This window comes from Callithrix jacchus, chromosome 22, assembly GCF_049354715.1.
Source record: "Callithrix jacchus isolate 240 chromosome 22, calJac240_pri, whole genome shotgun sequence".
NCBI lineage: Eukaryota > Metazoa > Chordata > Mammalia > Primates > Cebidae > Callithrix > Callithrix jacchus.
In genome coordinates this window covers 49,150,302-49,161,452 of record NC_133523.1, presented here as the reverse complement: position 1 = coordinate 49,161,452, position 11,151 = coordinate 49,150,302, and the positions used below count along the sequence as shown (strand labels likewise).

The following is an 11,151-nucleotide window of genomic DNA, read 5'->3' as shown; positions in this document are numbered from 1 at the left end:
CTCGTCCCCTAGTAATTCCACCCCTGCTGGCCTTCCGAACCCCACCCGGACCAGCTAAGCCCTCTCAGGCCGTTGGTTCATCCACCAGTTCCGCCCGAGGCCTGGGCGGGCCCGCTGTGACTGCGCAGGCGCAGCCTGCCTGGGTCCCCCAAAGGCTGCGAGGCCCGGGTGCTTGCGCCGTGATGCGCACGCGCAGTGACCGAGCCCGCGCTTGAGCGCGCGGGGTGAGTCTGTGAGCCCAGCACTGAGAAAAGGGAGCTGAGGACCAGTGTGGGGCCTGAGCCAGCTGGAGACGGGACCGGTACGTGGTACGTGTGATTGAGCGCTCCCGCGGCCCGGCCTTTCTCTTCCCTTTCCCTTTCTGTTTCTTCTCTCTCCGCCTTGCCCTGTGTTTCACTTGCCATTTATCGAGCGCCTACCCTGTCGGGCACAGCGGTAAACAAGCAGACAAAACCCCCACCTCGCGGGGCGGCAGTCGAATGCGGGCATCATTCCGTGGGAAAAAGTGAATAATAACGGGGACTGATGCATGCTGGGAAGTAGTGCGCATTATCAAGAAAAGCGAGGCAGAGTATTAAGGTCATTCGTTCGGGTCTTCGTTCTTTGAGTTATTCTTCATTCTCCGAATCGGTGGGAAAAACACAAAGCGCTTTTTTTTTTTTTTTTTCTGTTCTCTCAACGACAACTAAGCATAACGGAAGACTTCTGTGAGCAAACATGGGGGAGTTGCCCCCCACACACGAAGCGAGCGGTGGGTTCTGCAGCGGACCGCAGCTGGGTGCCCTCCACTTCGGTTCCGACGCTGTCTCCTTGCAGATGGGTCGGACACCATTCGCTGACGCTTCCGTCCCCAGGCCAGCCTCTGGAACTTCTGACCCCGCCAGCTTCCAGTTGGGAGTTTCACCACCTCCTCTTCCGGTTCACTGTTTTGTGAGCGTGGCTCACAGAGCGCAGGGAAATACTTGTGTTTACTGGTTGATTACAAAGGATATAGATGAAGACGCGCACAGGGCCACGTACGGAAGACAGGGCGTTGCACCTTTCAGGAGTCTCCACCTGTTCCGTGGGGTGGAAGCTCTCCAAACCCTGTCTTTTGGGAGTTTCACAGCGGCTTCGTGGCATATGCATGGTTGATTAAACCAGTAACCCTCCTCCCTTTGAACCCTCCCTGGAGGTTGGGGGTGGGTTCAAAGTCCCAACCTTCTAGTCAAGCATTGATCTTTTCCATAACCACTTCCCATCCTGAAAGTACGTGGGAGTTGCCAACTATCAGTCAACTCATTAGCACACAAATTTAACTCTTATTTTGCCGTTCCTAAGGATTTTTGGAGTTCTATGCTAGGAAATAGGATGAAGATCAAATATATATATTTCACAATATCATACTCATTCCTTCTCTTCGACCTGTCTTTGAAAATATTTTTATAAACTCCTTTGTCTAGCTCTCTCCCAAATCTGTACCACCCCTTCTAAAATCCTGTTTTACCCTTCATTTCCTTTATTTAAATGTCTGACCAAAGTTGCCATGACAAAGAGCATCATACAGGCTGGGAATTTTATCTTTAGGAAATAAAAAAAAAAAAATACAGCTATGCTATTAGCAACAAATATTAATTGGAACATTGTTTATAATAAAACGTTGAACATAAACAATATGGCTATGGTCGCAGGTAGCAAGTAGCTAGGGCCTGTTAAACAAAGGCGGAAAAGAAGACAGCCTCTTTGTTTTTTTGAGACGGAGTTTCGCTCTTGTTACCCAGGCTGGAGTGCAATGGCGCGATCTCGGCTCACCGCAACCTCCGCCTCCTGGGTTCAGGCAATTCTCCTGCCTCAGCCTCCCGAGTAGTTGGGATTACAGGCACGCGCCACCATGCCCAGCTAATTTTTTGTATGTTTAGTAGAGACGGGGTTTCACCATGTTGACCAGGATGGTCTCGATCTCTTGACCTCGTGATCCACCCGCCTCGGCCTCCCAAAGTGCTGGGATTACAGGCTTGAGCCACCGCGCCCGGCCGACAGCATCTTATTTACCAAGACAATCATAGGTAAAGAAAGGCAGATTTATTAGAGAATATGAAAATAAATTGCAAGGTTGCAACTGGCAGCACATCAGAGAAGGAGCTGTCTGCAGAGGCAGGAGCTGGAAGGAAGTTTTATAGGGTCACCCGGGAGGAAGCTACTAAGAATGAGGTCATAGTGACCTCAGGTTGTCTGATTAGCCATCTCTCAGAACAATTGTTCATTGTTCTTCCCCACCTGGGGCCCCTTCCTCATGGTTGTTTACTTATCAGGACTCCACATGTACAAGTAGAAGAATGGTCAAATAAATAGCAGTAAGTTCTAAACCAAAAGGTATCGGAGACAGGTGTCAATCAATTTAGAAAGTTTATTTTGCCGTGGGAAAAAAAATGCAAAAAAGATCTGCATTTTTACATAAACAATACGTCTGAGGAAGCAATCAGATATGCGTATGCATTTGTCACACGAGCCTCAGAGGGGTGACTGAGTTCTTTCTGTCCTTTGTCCAAAAGGAATTTCCTTGTGAGCAAATTGTGAGGGAAGTATGTAGCTTTTTATCTTTACAGCTATCTTATTTAGGAATCAAATGCGAGGCAGGTTTGCCTGACATAGTTCCCAGCCTGACTTTTCCCTTGGCTTAGTGATTTTGGGGTCGTGAGATTTATTTTCCTTTCACATCTATCTGATTGAAAACTATACAACTTTTAAAAAGAATGATCTCATGGCAGTGAAGCAACATGTGAAAATACTTCTTAAGTTTCTTAAAGGAGGAACAGAGCTGGTAAACTTGCATTGTGACTGCAACATTGGAAAACTTTCTACGAATAAAGAGTAAAAGGAGCACAGTCTCCAAAACTTGTAGTCGGGTTGTGTTTGAATGTTGAAGTTATGCTATCTTCCCCTCACTCTTTCAAACCAGACAGACAAGCCTTGTGTAAGGTAAGGCAGCAGTAAACTTCCAGGTTTTTGCAGTCTTTGACATTTCACAAATGTGTGAATGAAGAGAGTAGGCATCTTTATGAAAATACATTTGCAAAAACTCTATCAATGAGAAAAACTGACAGTAAACTGAGCTGACCCCATCTATCTTTCCTTTCCCTTAATTACTCCTGGGCTGTAGGGCTGAGCTAACTTTGGAAGACTTTTAGGCTATAGTTTAAATAACAGGCCTTGGCCAAAACTCAATTGCTTTTGTAAAGCTAATGGGAGGCCAACAGGCTGGGAGGAGGAGAGGAGGCTGCATGCTGTAATGGTGGCATAGACATGAACAACCGTCAGCCATTCTTCTAATTACTACTGCAAATAACATCACTACTGTAGAACCTCAGACTGGCCTTTTGAGATATCTTTTCAGGTTTTTTCATGTCTGACACCCATGGCTCCACCTGGACCTGACGGTTCCACCAGGACTAACCAACCCAGCTCCTGTGGCACCACCCAGAAGCAATTCAGCCCGCATGAGGGCAGCTTTGACCCTCTATGATTTCATCTCCACCCCAACCAATCAGCAGCAAGCACCCATTTTCCAGCCGCTCCCACTCCTTTCCCCAAACTGACTTTGAAAAACCTCTAATCTAAGCTTTGGATGAGATGATTTGAGTACGAACTCCATTTCCCATGTGGCCACCCTCGTGTCTATCAGATGTCATGGTCCTTCTTTTTGCAGTAGGCAGGAAGAACCCCTTGGGCAGTATTTACATTCAGCCCAGGAAGCTGGGTGGTGACATTTTTTTTGTTTTGGGCCATTATCGCTGAAGCTTCTCCTTCGGCAGAACCTTCTACAAAGCTTGGTGAGAGTCACTAAGTAAACTGATTTGCATAAAAACCACATTTATTTTTGTCTCAGGTGAGCAGCAACTGTTTGGGCTGGTGGCACAGAGGTAAAAGAACTTGCCAAGACAGTTGTGGGTGAAGAAAGGCAGATTTATTAAAGACAGTATGAAAGTGTGTGGTTAGGGAGCAGCAGGCAGAATGAGCGGAAGAGGAACTGACTACAAGGAAACAGAGGCTTGCTGGAGACTATAGGATGGTCCTTGGGCTGACTGATAATGCCATGGTAGCAGGGCGCTAACTTGCATTCTTCTGTCACCCAAGGTGTTTGATGATAAATGGACGCATGCCTTTGATGATAAGCAGGAAGTCTGTGAGTTATGTACATTATTTGCCCAGGAGGACTATATGTCCCTGAGCCATAAAGAAAAGCAGACCTACAGCTTATCTGCTTCCTTTTCTTGTTTAAATGTCCTAGACCATGAAGAAATGCACAGTTTATTTGCTTTATCTCTTTGCTGTCCCCTGGTCCACCAGCCTAACTCCTTTTCCCAAAGTAGGAATCAACATTCTTCCTAGATGGATAATCAGCAGAATTTTGTCTACCTAGCACACCCAAATTTAACACAATTATCTCTGTGCAAAATCTTAAGGCCAGTTCAAGACCATTCTGGGAAACACAGCAAGTGTCTCTCTCTCTCTCTCTCTCTCTCTCTCTATATATATATATATATAATGCTAGGATTACAGGTATGAGCCACTGTGCCCAGCTGAGTAACTTATTTTCTTCTTGCTAAATGACATATACTTGTGATTATGCTGCTTTTTTAATATATATTTTATTAATGGAATTTTCTTTTCTTGTATTTCAGAGAAAGAAATCATTCCAGCTAAGTCTCCATCAGCTGATTTCTGTTCATCTCATTCTACTGAAACTTAAGATTCCTGTTTCCACCTCTAAAGGTCTTTTCTAGGTTGTCATTCCCCTCTAACTGTGGACCCTGTGACATCATGAGTCATCCTGCTCTTTATGAGAACAAGGGAGTCCTTCCTTACGGAATGCAGGATTTCCCAAGCAAAGCCTTCCTCCTAACTTGCTCCTTTTACCAATAGCACCAGTCAAACTGTCACTTCAGTTTCTGTCATCCAGGGCAGCTTCTCATATTCCAATATATGAACTCATAAATGACTTAGAAATGTAAACTCCTGCAAGAGAAAATAAGAGACTTGATTTAAGGGTTCAGACTCTGCCCCTTAGTCATTAGGAGACAGAAACCACTGTGTAGCCAGATAGTCTTTTGGAGAAAGGGAAAGATAAAGTTTCACGTAGGGGTCAACAGCTGCCGATTACCAGGCCTCAAATCTGAAATATTTGTCTGTGAACAGGAGTCATGACGCTCAGGAGCTGCTTGGAATTTCACCACTAAGAAACAAAATTATATCTGGACAGGAGTTACACTTGCAATCACTATGAAAAGACATCTTAATCCCACCAGCCAAATCCACAGTTTTCTAATACCACATCCCGAATCATATCCTTTCATGCTGGCTTCAACCAACCCTACTCCTTAGAGAAATAAAGGCCACATTCTTGAATGTCTGCAGGCCAAGAAATAAACGCACAGTTATCTGCATGCTCTCGGAGGATTTGTGGAGTTTGTTAAGACAAGGGAGATAATGTTATGATCACGCTTTTATCCCGAGTTTAGGGTGCTGAGTTAAACAATACTAGATTGGTTAAATTACGGAACAGCAATACAGTCAACTACTACATGGTTAAAAACGTAATTACAAATATGTTCATGTTTAACTTCAGGTAGAAAAAGCAGTTTACCTGTGGCAAATACTCCTTTTGAAAAGTATAACTAAGGCCAGGCGTGGTGGCTCACGCCTGTAATCCCAGCACTTTGGGAGGCTGAGGTGGGTGGATCACCAGGTCAAGAGATCGAGACCATCCTGGTCAACATGGTGAAACCCCGCCTCTACTAAAAATACAAAAATTAGCTGGGCATGGTGGTGCGTGCCTGTAATCCCAGCTACTCAGGAGGCTGAGGCAGGAGAATTGCTTGAACCCAGGAGGTGGAGGTTGCGGTGAGCCGAGATCGTGCCATTGCCCTCCAGCCTGGGTAACGAGAGCGAAACTCCGTCTCAAAAAAAAAAGAAAGAAAAGTATAAGTATAGTTAGAAAGATAAACAGAAGGGTAGAGATAGATGGATGGAATTAATTTGGAAAATTATACCCTTAAATTTCAACTGTAATTATCTCCAGATTGTGGGATTATCGTTTTATTTATTTATTTTTGAAACGGAGTTTCGCTCTTGTTACCCAGGCTGGAGGGCAATGGCTGGGTTCAGGCAATTCTCCTGCCTCAGCCTCCTGAGTAGCTGGGATTACAGGCACGCACCACCATGCCCGGCTAATTTTTGTATTTTTAGTAGAGACGGGGTTTCACCTTGTTGACCAGGATGGTCTCGATCTCTTGACCTCGTGAGCCACCGCGTTCAGCCTAGTTTTATGTATTCTTGTTTTGTTAGGATAACTTTTTAATTTTCTTACACTCACCATATATTTCTTTAGAAAATATGTTTTTAAAAAATTATTTGTTAAATGGAAACTTTTCTTCAGGTTTCCCAAGGACGAGAAATTTTCTTTTACATTCAAAATGTACATTTTTTGCATTGAAAACAGAGGTGGCCATTTCATCATCTTCTAAATTTCTCTGTTTTCTTTTATTTTTTATTTTTATTTTATATATATATTTTTCACTCTTCAGCATATACAACACAGTGGATCTTCGAAATTTCTCTTTGGCAGATTAATGAATGTGAGAAAGCAGAAGTGGTAGGGAACAAAGTTAGCCTGAGAGATGGTTGGCTTTGCACCTGTTTGGTCCTTTGCCTTCTCTTCCCCCATAAACACACGTGTACATATAGACACACTCCCACAGTCGGATGTTAAAGGGAAACCAGAGCCACTCACCCCTTCCCGAGATCAGAGAACACAGGAAAGATGATGACGAGTTTCGCATCTACCCTCTGCTCTTGAACTCACAACACGGTCCTGAACCACGAATAAGATCAAGTAGAATACATTTACAACTGTCTCCTTGAACTGTCCACAAGTGTGAAATTCAGCCATCCTTGCTGAAGTTGTCTCTTGATATTAGTAATAGGCAATAACCAACCTCTGAGCTTTGCTTTTATTATTATTGTTAATTAATTAATTTATTTATTTTTTGAGATGGAGTTTCGCTCTTGTTACCCAGGCTGGAGTGCAATGGCGCGATCTCCGCTCACCGCAACCTCCGCCTCCTGGGTTCAGGCAATTCTGCCTCAGCCTCCCGAGTAGCTGGGATTACAGGCATGCGCCACTGTGCCCAGCTAATTTTTTGTATTTTTAGTAGAGACGGGGTTTCACCATGTTGACCAGGATGGTCTCGATCTCTTGACCTCGTGATCCACCCGCCTCGGCCTCCCAAAGTGCTGGGATTACAGGCGTGAGCCACCGCGCCCAGCTAATTTTTTGTATTTTTAGTAGAGACGGGGTTTCACCATGTTGACCGGGATGGTCTCGATCTCTTGACCTCGTGATCCACCCGCCTCGGCCTCCCAAAGTGCTGGGATTACAGGCGTGAGCCACCGCGCCCCGCCCTGCTTTTATTATTATATCATTTGACCCTCAAGACAGCTGCAAGCCCAGCACTACATTCTTCCTTTTACGGACAAAGAAAATTAAGAAACTAGTAAATGGCTGAGCTGGTATTTGAATCCACATCTGTCTAACTCTAACAGTGTGCTTTACACTACATCACTGTGCCTGCAAGGAAAATGCAGCCTCTACCCTCTCCTGAATGGGTAAGGGGGCAATACGCTGTATTTTGGAAAAAGCATCTTTGCAGAAGGAAAGCATTCGCTTCAGTCACATTGTCACCCTTATCCAGCAGCGAAGCATTATTTTACATATATTAGCTCAGTTACTCCTCAACAACTCAGTGAATTAGATGTTATAATCATCCCCATGTGGAAACCGAGGCACATCTCTAAGACGAGTTCAGACGTTCTGGCTCCAGTGTTAGAGATGGTTAAGCGTTCACACCCTTAACCACTTAGGACAGCATAGAGGTAACCAGGTCTAAGGAAAACACGATCAAATCAAGAGACGGTAACTGAACTCGGGGCCTGACTCAAGGACAAACTAGCACCTCGGACAAGGAGGGTTTCCCCATTCTGAGACACAGTGGTTCACACCCTTAACCACTTACGACAGCATAGAGGTAACCAGGTCTAAGGAAAACACGATCAAATCAAGAGACAGTAACTCTAACTCGGGGCCTGACTCAAGGACAAACTAGCACCTCGGACAAGGAGGGTTTCCCCATTCTGAGACGCAGTGGTTCACACCCTTAACCACTTAGGACAGCATAGAGGTAACCAGGTCTAAGGAAAACACGATCAAATCAAGAGACAGTAACTCTAACTCGGGGACTGACTCAAGGACAAACTAGCACCTCGGACAAGGAGGGCTTCCCCATTCTGAGACGCAGTGGTTCACACCCTTAACCACTTAGGACAGCATAGAGGTAACCAGGTCTAAGGAAAACACGATCAAATCAAGAGACAGTAACTGAACTCGGGGCCTGACTCAAGGACAAACTAGCACCTCGGACAAGGAGGGTTTCCCCATTCTGAGACGCAGTGGTTCACACCCTTAACCACTTACGACAGCATAGAGGTAACCAGGTCTAAGGAAAACACGATCAAATCAAGAGAATCAAGAGACAGTAACTCTAACTCGGGGCCTGACTCAAGGACAAACTGTAGCACCTCGGACAAGGAGGGTTTCCCCATTCTGAGACGCAGTGGTTCACACCCTTAACCACTTAGGACAGCATAGAGGTAACCAGGTCTAAGGAAAACACGATCAAATCAAGAGACAGTAAGTGAACTCGGGGCCTGACTCAAGGACAAACTAGCACCTCGGACAAGGAGGGTTTCCCCATTCTGAGACGCAGTGGTTCACACCCTTAACCACTTAGGACAGCATAGAGGTAACCAGGTCTAAGGAAAACACGATCAAATCAAGAGACAGTAACTCTAACTCGGGGCCTGACTCAAGGACAAACTAGCACCTCGGACAAGGAGGGCTTCCCCATTCTGAGACGCAGTGGTTCACACCCTTAACCACTTAGGACAGCATAGAGGTAACCAGGTCTAAGGAAAACACGATCAAATCAAGAGACAGTAACTCTAACTCGGGGCCTGACTCAAGGACAAACTAGCACCTCGGACAAGGAGGGCTTCCCCATTCTGAGACGCAGTGGTTCACACCCTTAACCACTTACGACAGCATAGAGGTAACCAGGTCTAAGGAAAACACGATCAAATCAAGAGACAGTAACTCTAACTCGGGGCCTGACTCAAGGACAAACTAGCACCTCGGACAAGGAGGGTTTCCCCATTCTGAGACACAGTGGTTCACACCCTTAACCACTTACGACAGCATAGAGGTAACCAGGTCTAAGGAAAACACGATCAAATCAAGAGACAGTAACTCTAACTCGGGGCCTGACTCAAGGACAAACTAGCACCTCGGACAAGGAGGGCTTCCCCATTCTGAGACGCAGTGGTTCACACCCTTAACCACTTACGACAGCATAGAGGTAACCAGGTCTAAGGAAAACACGATCAAATCAAGAGACAATAACTCTAACTCGGGGCCTGACTCAAGGACAAACTAGCACCTCGGACAAGGAGGGTTTCCCCATTCTGAGACACAGTGGTTCACACCCTTAACCACTTAGGACAGCATAGAGGTAACCAGGTCTAAGGAAAACACGATCAAATCAAGAGACAGTAACTCTAACTCGGGGCCTGACTCAAGGACAAACTAGCACCTCGGACAAGGAGGGCTTCCCCATTCTGAGACACAGTGGTTCACACCCTTAACCACTTACGACAGCATAGAGGTAACCAGGTCTAAGGAAAACACGATCAAATCAAGAGACAGTAACTCTAACTCGGGGCCTGACTCAAGGACAAACTGTAGCACCTCGGACAAGGAGGGTTTCCCCATTCTGAGACGCAGTGGTTCACACCCTTAACCACTTACGACAGCATAGAGGTAACCAGGTCTAAGGAAAACACGATCAAATCAAGAGACAGTAACTCTAACTCGGGGCCTGACTCAAGGACAAACTAGCACCTCGGACAAGGAGGGTTTCCCCATTCTGAGACGCAGTGGTTCACACCCTTAACCACTTACGACAGCATAGAGGTAACCAGGTCTAAGGAAAACACGATCAAATCAAGAGACAGTAACTCTAACTCGGGGCCTGACTCAAGGACAAACTGTAGCACCTCGGACAAGGAGGGTTTCCCCATTCTGAGACGCAGTGGTTCACACCCTTAACCACTTACGACAGCATAGAGGTAACCAGGTCTAAGGAAAACACGATCAAATCAAGAGACAGTAACTCTAACTCGGGGCCTGACTCAAGGACAAACTAGCACCTCGGACAAGGAGGGCTTCCCCATTCTGAGACACAGTGGTTCACACCCTTAACCACTTAGGACAGCATAGAGGTAACCAGGTCTAAGGAAAACACGATCAAATCAAGAGACAGTAACTCTAACTCGGGGCCTGACTCAAGGACAAACTAGCACCTCGGACAAGGAGGGTTTCCCCATTCTGAGACGCAGTGGTTCACACCCTTAACCACTTACGACAGCATAGAGGTAACCAGGTCTAAGGAAAACACGATCAAATCAAGAGACAATAACTCTAACTCGGGGCCTGACTCAAGGACAAACTAGCACCTCGGACAAGGAGGGTTTCCCCATTCTGAGACACAGTGGTTCACACCCTTAACCACTTACGACAGCATAGAGGTAACCAGGTCTAAGGAAAACACGATCAAATCAAGAGACAGTAACTGAACTCGGGGCCTGACTCAAGGACAAACTGTAGCACCTGGACAAGGAGGGTTTCCCCATTCTGAGACGCAGTGGTTCACACCCTTAACCACTTACGACAGCATAGAGGTAACCAGGTCTAAGGAAAACACGATCAAATCAAGAGACAGTAACTCTAACTCGGGGCCTGACTCAAGGACAAACTAGCACCTCGGACAAGGAGGGTTTCCCCATTCTGAGACGCAGTAACAGGTCCCGACCTGCGCAGCTGGCACTTCGGACTCGGATCATCCTGGACCGCGCTGACTCGGGATGTGTCAAGTCTGGGGCCTCTCACACCTGATGACTATAAAAGCCGCCTACAAACAACAGAGAATTAACAGCTCTGTGTGGCGGTCTGGGATTTGGCCAAGAGATGCCGCCCCCCAACAGGAAAACTTCTTTACATCT

The 11,151-nt window shown here is 46.1% G+C and overlaps 1 long non-coding RNA gene across 1 annotated transcript; it reads left to right on the top strand.

Annotated features, from left to right (window-relative positions):
* Positions 1-194: 194 nt before the first annotated feature.
* Positions 195-5,421, top strand: LOC144580925 (uncharacterized). The gene is made up of 2 exons (XR_013531261.1): positions 195-308; positions 4,662-5,421. It is a non-coding gene; the product is annotated as an uncharacterized LOC144580925 (long non-coding RNA).
* Positions 5,422-11,151: the final 5,730 nt, after the last annotated feature.